Consider the following 11,359-nt stretch of genomic DNA (forward strand, 5'->3'; position numbering starts at 1 on the left):
GCTCCCACTGTCACTACCGGCATCAGAGAATCCTGACAGCGGGCCGTGTGCGCACTGTGAGAATTCAGAAGGCTGCAGTCACAGAGTGACACATAGAGTGACTGCAGACTCATCACAAACTTGGACAACCCCTTTAATGCTCCTAACAACATAAATAAAAACATAGTAACCCTTAACTTGTCAGACGGCACAAGACTTTATTAAAGAGATTGTCCACTATTTTAACACTGAACACCTTTCCTTAGGATAGATCACCAATTTCTGATTGTTCAGGATCTGGCACCTGGCACCCCCGCCAATCGCCTGTTCTAGGTGCCGTGGCGGTGGTGGCAGGTGGCCGGAAGTGCTCAGTTCCGGATCTGCTCCGTCTTCAGATAGTGGCAGCAGGTTACTATTAAAATCAATGAGGTAGATGTGGAGTACCCGGCCGCGGACATTATCAGAGGACGGAGCAGATCCAGAAATAAGCATTTCCGGCCACCTGCGCCATAATCAGCTGATCAGTGGGGGTCCTATCGCGCTCACATCAGAAGCAATGCACAAGTGGGACCAAGGCCTAATGATGGGACATAGTCAGTATCACAAATAAACATTTACATTCAGGTACCTTATAGATGATGTTGCCCCTGAGTTGTTTCTTTCTATTCACCTTGTCCTGACGCCATGATGACTTTTCACATTCATATCTCATCTCTGCAGATTTCCATCTTCTCCGGTCTTCTGCAGCACATACCATCACGGTGCCCCTAAAATAGCAAAATAATTATATACTTCTATTTAAAAATATCTGCCCTCCACTGTGCCCCAGAATAAATAATGGCCCCTCACTGTGTTCTCTGCACAAAATATGACCCACACACTGCCCCTCTTATCTTACATGCCCCACACACTCCCTCTCCTTTCCATACTACTCTTCACACTGTGCTCTCAGTGTATCCCCTATACTGCCCAGTCTTTATACTGTGTCCTCTCATCCCACCCCCTCCTCGCTATGGCCTCACACTGTCCTCCAATTCTGCCCCCTCTCCATACCATGTCCCTCCACTACCCAGTCTTTATTCTGTGCCCCCTCACATTTTTCTCATCCCTTACTGTCTTCCTCACTACCTCCTGCGTGTCCATATACTTCTCCACCTCACTCCCCATCCTGCCCACTTGCCCCTCATACCATGTCACTCTTTATTGTGTCCTCAAAATTTCTTTCCCATTTGCTCCCCATACCATGTCTGTATACGTCACCCCTCCCTCTCCCCATACATCAACCTTCACCCTCCCTCTCCCCATACATCACCCCTCACCCTCCCTCTCCCCATACATCACCCCTCACCCTCCCTTTCCCTATACATCACCCCTTACCCTCCCTCTCCCCATACATCACCCCTTACCCTCCCTCTCCCCATACATCACACCTCACCCTCCCTCTCCCCATACATCACCCTTCACCTTCCCTCTCCCCATACATCACCCCTCACCCTCCATCTCCCCATACATCACCCCTCAACCTTCCTTTCCCCATACATCACCCCTCACCCTCCCTCTCCCCATACATCACCCCTCACCCTCTCTCTCCCCATACATCACCACTCACCCTCCCTTTCCCTATACATCAGCCCTTACCCTCCCTCTCCCCATACATCACCCCTCACCCTCCCTCTCCCCATACATCACCCCTCACCCTCCCTCTTCCCATACATCACCCCTTACCCTCCCTCTCCCCATACATCACCCCTCACCCTCCCTCTCCCCATACATCACCCCTCACCCTCCCTCTCCCCATATATCACCCTCCCTCTCCCCATACATCACCCCTCACCCTTCCTCTCCCTATACATCACCCTTCACCTTCCCTCTCCCCATACATCACCCCTCACCCTCCCTCTCCCCATACATCACCCCTCACCCTCCCTCTCCCCATACATCACCCCTCACCCTCCCTCTCCCCATATATCACCCCTCACCCTCTCTCTCCCCATACATCACCCCTCACCCTCCCTCTCCCTAAACATCACCCCTCATCCTCCTCCCCATACATCACCCCTCACCCTCCGTCTCCCCATAAATCACCCCTCACCCTCCCTCTCCCCATACATCACCCCTCACCCTCCCTATCCCCATACATCACCCCTCACCCTCCCTCTCCCCATACATCACCCCTCACCCTCCCTCTCCCCATACATCACCCCGCACCCTCCCTCTCCCCATATATCACCCCTCACCCTCCCTCTCCCCATATATCACCCTCCCTCTCCCCATACATCACCCCTCACCCTCCCTCTCCCCATACATCACCCTTCACCTTCCCTCTTCCCATACATCACCCCTCACCCTCCATCTCCCCATACATCACCCCTCACCCTCCCTCTCCCCATACATCACCCCTCACCCTCCCTCTCCCCATACATCACCCCTCACCCTCTCTCTCCCTAAACATCACCCCTCATCCTCCTCCCCATACATCACCCCTCACCCTCCCTCTCCCCATACATCACCCCTCACCCTCCCTCTCCCTAAACATCACCCCTCATCCTCCTCCCATACATCACCCCTCACCCTCCCTCTCCCTAAACATCACCCCTCATCCTCCTCCCCATACATCACCCCTCACCCTCCCTCTCCCCATAAATCACCCCTCACCCTCCCTCTCCCCATACACCACCCCTCACCCTTCCTCTCCCCATATATCACCCTCCCTCTCCCCATACATCACCCCTCACCCTCCCTCTCCCCATACATCACCCTTCACCTTCCCTCTTCCCATACATCACCCCTCACCCTCCATCTCCCCATACATCACCCCTCACCCTCCCTCTCCCCATACATCACCCCTCACCCTCCCTCTCCCCATACATCACCCCTCACCCTCTCTCTCCCTAAACATCACCCCTCATCCTCCTCCCCATACATCACCCCTCACCCTCCCTCTCCCCATACATCACCCCTCACCCTCCCTCTCCCCATACATCACCCCTCACCCTTCCTCTTCCCATACATCACCCCTCACCCTCCCTCTCCCTAAACATCACCCCTCATCCTCCTCCCCATACATCACCCCTCACCCTCCCTCTCCCCATAAATCACCCCTCACCCTCCCTCTCCCCATACATCACCCCTCACCCTTCCTCTCCCCATACATCAACCTGCATCCTCCCTCTCCCCATACATCACCCCTCACCCTCCCTCTCCCCATACATCACCCCTCACCCTCTCTCTCCCCATACATCACCCCTCACCCTCCCTCTCCCTAAACATCACCCCTCATCCTCCTCCCCATACATCACCCCTCACCCTCCCTCTCCCCATACATCACCCCTCACCCTCCCTCTCCCTAAACATCACCCCTCATCCTCCTCCCCATATATCACCCCTCACCCTCCCTCTCCCCATAAATCACCTCTCACCCTCCCTCTCCCCATACATCACCCCTCACCCTTCCTCTCCCCATACATCACCCCGCATCCTCCCTCTCTCCATACATCACCCCGCTTCCTCCCTCTCCGCATACATCACCCCGCATCCTCCCTCTCCCCATACACCACCCCGCATCCTCCCTCTCCCCATACATCACCCCGCATCCTCCCTCTCCTCATACATCACCCCGCATCCTGTCTCTCCCCATACATCACCCCTCATCCTTCCTATCCCCATACATCACCCCGCATCCTGTCTCTCCCCATACATCACACCTCATCATTTCTCTCCCCATACATCACCCCTCATCATTTCTCTCCCTATACATATCATCCCTCATCATTTCTCTCCCCATACATCACCCCTCATCATTTCTCTCCCTATACATCATCACTCATCATTTCTCTCCCCATACATCACCCCTCATCATTTCTCTCCCCATACATCACCCCTGATCATTTCTCTCCCCATACATCACCCCTCATCATTTCTCTCCCCATACATCATCCCTCATCATTTCTCTCCCCATACATCACCCCTCATCATTTCTCTCCCCATACATCACCCCTGATCATTTCTCTCCCCATACATCACCCCTGATCATTTCTCTCCCCATACATCACCCCTGATCATTTCTCTCCCCATACATCATGCCTCATCATTTCTCAAAACATACACCATCCCTCATCATTTCTCTCCCCATACTGTGCCCAAAGATGCTTCCCCCTCCCCAACCTCTCTTCCCACCATACTGTCAAAAGATCATTCCCCCTCACCCCTACTGTGTCTATAGATACTGCTCCCTTCCCATCATCTCTCCTCCATACTGTCTTTAGGTACTGCCCCCTCCCCAACCTTTATCCCCTCATAATGTGTCCACTGATAGTTCCCTCTCCCCACCCTCTGTCCACCCATTCCGTGTGCATAGATACCTCCCCCCTCACCCCATAGTGTTCCTCCATCCGTGTCTTCAGCTCCACAGTGGAGCACTTATCAGCGCTCTCTGCCGCCTCTGCACTGCGGCCCTGACTTCCGGGTCAGCAGTGTGATCAGCTGACCTGATCACATGACAGCCGTCGCTCTGACCCAGAAGTCAGCGCCGGCGTCACTGCTCCAATTGTCCTCGCGTCTGACAGATACAAGGACAATTGAGCAATGGGAGCCGCGTGCTGCAGATTATATGAGTGCGGCTGTCAGCGTGACAGCTACGCTCAGATAATAGCGGCTCCCATTACAGGGCAGCAAACGCAGTCCCCGGGGAGACTTTCACAACGCAGCATCTGGCAGCCCGACAGTGCCCCCCTCACAGTTGCGCCCAGGGCAGATGCCCCGCCAACCCCCCCCAGATACGCCTCTGACTTAAGAGAGACCAGATTTCCTATTGGACTCTGCAATATGAACAGAGTCCAACGCTGTACTAGTAATCCGTGTGTGCTGATCTGTACAGCGCATGACAATTTTACCTTCAGCTGCCAACCCAAGCTCAAGGGCACCACATAACCATTAGAGGAAAAATGAAGACCACCATCTGCTCCCAGAGGTCCACCTTCTGTTCAAAGTCCCCAATAAGTGCCATATCAGCCAATCTTTATTCCTTACTGAAGAGAACCATGTTTATCAATTCTCCCCACCACAAAATTTTCCAACTCCAAAGACCATTCTCCAAACTGCTTGGCCACCGCGAGACAACACCACATTACCAATTAAGTTGGAAAACACGACACTAAAATTCTAAATTATGCTATACTGAATGACACTGCAAATAAGGTGCGCAGGTGGGCCTCTTCACTTTAAGGTCTCCCTCAAATGGCCCCCTTTCCTCCACCTTAAATACCTCCCCCTTATTTACCTCCTCCCCCTGTCACGGGTATATCACGGGTGACAGACAGTCATGTGTTCAAGCCATAGAAGCTCACAGCGTTTTTTCTGCACAAAATGCGCCCTGACTTTCCATTGTTCCTGCTATCAGTTTTCATTGGTATAGGTAGCTTTCCTGTTGCATTCATCCCTTCCCCTTTTGGACCCATCAGGAGATCGCCTTATAACCAGCTGTTGATCACCAGCATTCTCTCTGTGGTTATATACTCCTTCCTTCCTTTGGACTGGTGCTGGTGATATTTTTCTGTTCATTCAAGCCCTGGGTGCTAGCAGGTGGCTTGTACTCCTCTGTGGTATTGTTGATGAAAACTCTGCTGAACCTCTACCTCCCTCCATACCTTTCCACATGGTCCTTCACTGGTTCCATTTCTACATCTATGGTTTTCTTCTCTTCCCTTTTCTTTAGTGTTTGGTGCCTAAAGAGCTGACTATGGCTCACGTGACATGTATCGCCCGTTAACATCAGGATATCGCATGAGACAAAGTTGGTGCCACAGGCCCCGAAGAGTGGAGACTGAAGAAATACTTGCATGTGGTTTTCCTCCGGGTTTTCCGATTTCCTTCCATACTCCAAAGACATACTGGTAGGGAATTTAGATTTTGAGCCCCAATGGGGACAGTGATAGTGATGTGTGTAAAGCACTGTGAAATATCATGCCACTATATAACCAAGTAAAATAAATAGATACAATGGCTGAAAATAAATGCTGTGTGAGCATCGTTCATATACCTGGTGTCAAGTATTGTATTTGAGAATGCCATCGTGCTCCATTCAGTAAGCTGAACCAAAAAACATTACATTTGATTAAGCTGATCTATTATTTTTTCTTACTAGCAATGATTCAGACACTGAGATCGGCTTTCCATCAGGCTCACTGGCCACTGTACCTCATAGAAGGACACTGACAGAATTTATTGTTCATTCATCTATGTGATTGATTCTCTTGTCGTACAGTGTCTGAATCATTCCTCTTGTTGTACACAATATCACTTTGAAAAGTATAGAACAAAAATGCGTTCATTCATGCGTTTGATGCAGTTTCGGTACATTTTTTTTTGGTTGCCAGGAGCTGCAGATTTGGTGCACAAATGTCTGCAAACAAATACTCAATGCGTGCACATCATTGAGTTCAATGACTTCACCTGCAGTGAGGTCACTGAGTTCAATGAGTTCACCTGAGGTCACAGCTGGGGTACCGTAGGAACCACCAGCTGTTACGTCAGGTGAACTCACTAATGTCACCGCTCACAGCTACAGCTCCGTCAGTGTGTGCCTGACACAGCAGTGCACTGTTCTAATGTAACCACGCACAGCAACCTCAGGATGTACCAGAGCAGTAGAGCAGTTTGCTGTATAGTAGTGTAAAAAGAAAGGAATAATTATAAAAAATGACATAGGCTCCCGCCATATTTTGACAGCCAGCATGGGTGAAATCACATCTGCAGCTTCCACCTGTAAGCTTTACCGAGGCTGGATATCAAAATAGTGGCGACCCTATGGTGTTTTTTTTTTAAATATTTAAATACATATTTTATTTTAAAAAGTGTAAGATTCCCCCTCCATTTTTGATATCCAGTTACAGTAAAGTAGACAGGTGGGGGCTGGTATTATCAGGATGGATGGTGCCAGGTATATTGGCTTTTTTTTATTATTAATATTTATTTTGATATTCAGCCACAGTAAAGCCTAAGGTGGGGGCTGCAGCCTGTAGCCGTATGTTTTACCTGCGCTGGTTATCCAAATAGGGCCAGAGCACACGTCTTTTTTTAAAGTATTTACGTATTTATTTCTTTTTACACTACTATACAGCAAACTGACTGCAATCAATCACAGATGCGGACACAGGGTAGAGGGCATGTATAGCAGTCTGCAACCAATCACAGACACTGGCACAAAGAGTGGCGGGGAAGCAGTGAATATTAATGAACCTTAATAAGCAGGCCTGAAAAAAAGTCTGACTGCAGTGTGATCCTCCGAGAAACATGGTATGTATAACTATCCTGCTCTTACTACCATTTAAGTGCCATTTGCAGCCACTTAGCGCTTACTACGGTGTAGCACCCGATCCCGATGCAGCACCTCTGCACGCACCTGCTTCTAGGTTGCAGCGGGAGCGCCGTTCTCCTCACCTGCCTGCCAATTTCATGCGTCCTGTTCCCGTACTGACCACCTCTTGCTTTCAGGCCACATGCTGGCCTTTTGGAAGTGCCCATAAGGTGCGCGCTCAGCCATGCACGCTTTCTTAAAGGGCCGGTGTTCCATTACCCGACTCCACTGCTCCTGGCTGCAGTACATTTAGGCTCCCTGAGGCTGCACCTGACAATCCTTGTATAGGGGTTAGCTCCAGGTTAGCTCCAACCAGGGGAGTCCGGTGGGTCCACTCCCGGACGCTAGCCGCCCCTCAGCGACCGTAACATTATTATTATTATTATTATTATTATTATTATTTATTTATAGAGCACCATTAATTCCATGGTGCTGTAAATGAGAAGGGGGTTACATACAGAATACAGACACAAGTTACAGTAGACAGACTAGTACAGAGGGAAGAGGGCCCTACCCTTACGGGCTTACATTCTATAGGATTATGGGGAGGAGACAGTAGGTGGGGTGTAGATTGGTCAGGCGGCAGCTCCGCTCGGTGGTCGGGCAGCAGCTCCGCTCGGTGGTCGGGGGCAGCTCCGCTCGGTGGTCGGGCGGCAGCTCCGCTCGGTGGTCAGGCGGCAGCTCCGCTCGGTGGTCAGGCGGCAGCTCCGCTCGGTGGTCGGGCGGCAGCTCCGCACGGGGGTCGGGTAACATACGGCAATTTTACAGCTCCGAACTCTTCGTTCCCATTGATTTGTATGAGGTTCATTATTAGGAATCAAATTTGGACATCGAACTCGAATTTTCATATAGTTTGTGCTGATACAGCGAACCTGAATATCCACAGGTCCGCTCATCACTAATTATAATATCAAATGCCACAGAAGTTGTAGCTATGACCGAAGAGTCATTGTGGCTCGATATTACAATGTGGCAGGGCCCCTGCGTGTCTCTGTACAGACGCCATGCACAGGTTCAAATTTAAATGGAAGTACTCCAATTGACTGCAGTTCAGATAGAAAATAACATGTTGATTTCACGCCCTCTGCTGGACAGACGTGTAACTGCACTGCAGGGAAGGCAATAGTCCAAAAAATTGTCGACATAAGTCCTATTATAGTATAATGACTCCTCTTTTACAGGATCGATAGTAACGTATTAATCCCTATGATCAAGTTACATAAGAGGTACTCTGGACTTTAATTTGCTGGACTTGATATTTATTAGTGTATTGTATCTGAATGCCTTGGAAACAAAGAAAACAAATGGAGAAAACTGGCAAACAGGATGCGATCTGCTCCAGATCTCCTGCTGTACAACATCAATTCTACTTATAAATGAGTCACGCCGGGTTACAGCCGTCTGAGTATTAATGCCGTGACGCAGTCGCTTTACCAAATGGCCAACTCCCTGTAATTATCCAACGTCTTCCAGACACTTTTTTTTTTTATTTTCTAATGCCTTTATTAAATTTATAAAAAATTGAAAATTAAAAAAAAAAAAAATCCCTAATGTTTGAGGATAAAGATGATTTAGAAAATTGAAGCAATATAATTAAAAGCCTAATTGGAAAAGAAAAACAGACTTCAGTCCTCTGGCGGAAGTCTAATGATGGAAAAGATTAGCAGAGGTGTCTTAAAAGAGCAAAACGACTCACTTATACTTGTAGATACATTGTCACTTGTATAAGGACAGGCTCAGGATCAGAGTTCTCTATTACCATCTGAGACCATTGCTTTTTTCTTTTGGGCATTTTAGGGTTAATCCTTTCCCTGGTGCAGCAGCAGACTTGCTCAGTTGTCTTCAGTTTAGCACTTCATGGCTATATTTAATGCCTCTGCTTCCTGGAGAGGTTGCTCGTTATTCAACTCAGTTTGGAGCTAGCCCAGGAGCAGAGAGGAGGTGCGTGTTACTGTCTGTTGTAAGTAAAGGAAAGTCCAGCACTGAGCAGATAAATTAAAAGTCCAAAATTTATTGTGGAGATTATTAAAATCCAGCAAGTAAAGGCTCTATCATGTGGAAGCAAGCAGAACTGTTCTGTCTGCTTCCACATGATATAGCCTTTATTTGCTGGATTTTAATAATTTCCACAATAAATTTTGGACTTTTAATTTATCTGCTCAGCGCTGGACTTTCCTTTACTTATATTGATGGTGGCCAAACTACTCCGTGCGCAGGACTTCTATATGCATCAGCAAGTTTGATCGGTGAGCTGGACTTTTTTTTTTTTTTTCCCTCACTGTCTGTTGTGGTTTGTTGCTTGTTGTCTGTTTTTGTTATCACCTCCATTTTCTTATTACTCCTAGCCTTATACCTTCGGTTGCTCCATGGTGTAAGTTTTAGGTATGCATGAGGTTTTATTTTACCCCTGTCTGTTTTTCATATTTGGTGTGGTTGGTGGGGACTTTGTCATCAGGGCCAGGACAGGAGGCAGGGTCACATCGGGGGCCCGGACCTCCCTACCTTTAAGGGTACCTCCGGGTCTGAGGGTGAGCTCAGGGACCCCAGTCTTAAGGTCTGCTTATGGTTTTCTGTGTCCCCTGGCCATCCGTTACACACTCGTCCCTGACATACATATATACAGTGGTGTTGAAAGTTTGTGAACTCTTCCGAATTCTCTGCACAAATTTGACCTGAAACTACACACAAGTCATAAAAGAAGAAAAAGAGAAGAAAATCAATGAACAACAAATAGATCCAATATCACATGTCTGTAAGTATCAAAAGTATGTGAACCTTTTCTTTCAGTATCTGGTGTGATCCTTGTGAGCAATAACTGCATGTAAACATTTCTGGTAATTTTTGATTAGTCCTACACATTGGCTTGGAGGAATTTTAGCCTCTTCCTCCCTACAAAACAGTTACACCTATGTTGGTGGGTATTCTCTCATGAAACTTGAGGTCCTTCTATGACATGTCTATAGGATTAAGGAATTACTTATTTATCTGTGTATATATTGATTAGCCCTACACATCGGCTTGGGGGAATTTTAGCCTTTTACTCCATACAAAAAGAGCTATACCTCCGTTGGTGGGTTTTTTCCTATGAAACTTTAAGTCCTTCCACAACAATTGTATTTGATTAAGGAATTACTTATTTATCTGGGTAATTATTGATTAGTCTTACACATCGGCTTGGAGAAATTTTAGTCTTTCCTTCCTACAAAACAGCTCCACCTTTGTTGGTGGGTTTTCTCCCATGAAATTTCAGGTCCTTCCACAACATTTGTATAGCATTAAGGAATTACTTATTTATCTGGATAATTATTGATTAGTCCTACACGTCGGCTTGGAGGAAGTTTAGTCTTTTCCTCCCTATAAAACAGTTCTACTTCTGTTGGTGGGTTTTCTCTCATGAAACTTCAGGTCCTTCCACAACATTGTTATAGAATTAAGGAATTATTTATTTGGCTTAGGACTTATTCACACGTAAGTTTGTTTCACATACAAGAAAACCACACCAAGATTTATCAGTCATTTTCAATAGAGTTTCACCAGATATTCATCAAATTGTCATAATAGTTTGGTGCAATATTCATCATTTTTTTTCTTGTATGTGAAAAATAAACATTTCTCCACCTAGTATCTAAAAGTCCATGAAAATTGGAGTATCCGAGTACTATTCGATTTTTTTCAAGCACCCGACACTTGTGATGAACAAATTTCTCGGTGCTTGGTTAGCCTAACAAGCATTTTGATGCTCGGGTGCTCGGTACTCGCTTACAGAGTATAATGGAATAACACAAGTACAAAGAACAGGATGCAGCGCATTTCACGGCTTCTTCTGTATGACACTGAGGAACAATCTTAGCAGTTTTTGGTGACAGCACAACACTTGTGAACAGTTTACCAGCAGGGAAAATTAGAAAGACCTCCATCTCTCCGACACAGGGACCCATAAGTCAATATATTTTGTTGAGGAAGCCCTACTCCAACCATAGTCTGTGATCCCTAATGGGGGCCACTCTTAGAGCCGCTTCCCTCTTC

This window comes from Anomaloglossus baeobatrachus, chromosome 4 (genome assembly GCF_048569485.1).
Source record: "Anomaloglossus baeobatrachus isolate aAnoBae1 chromosome 4, aAnoBae1.hap1, whole genome shotgun sequence".
NCBI classification, from domain to species: Eukaryota; Metazoa; Chordata; class Amphibia; order Anura; family Aromobatidae; genus Anomaloglossus; species Anomaloglossus baeobatrachus.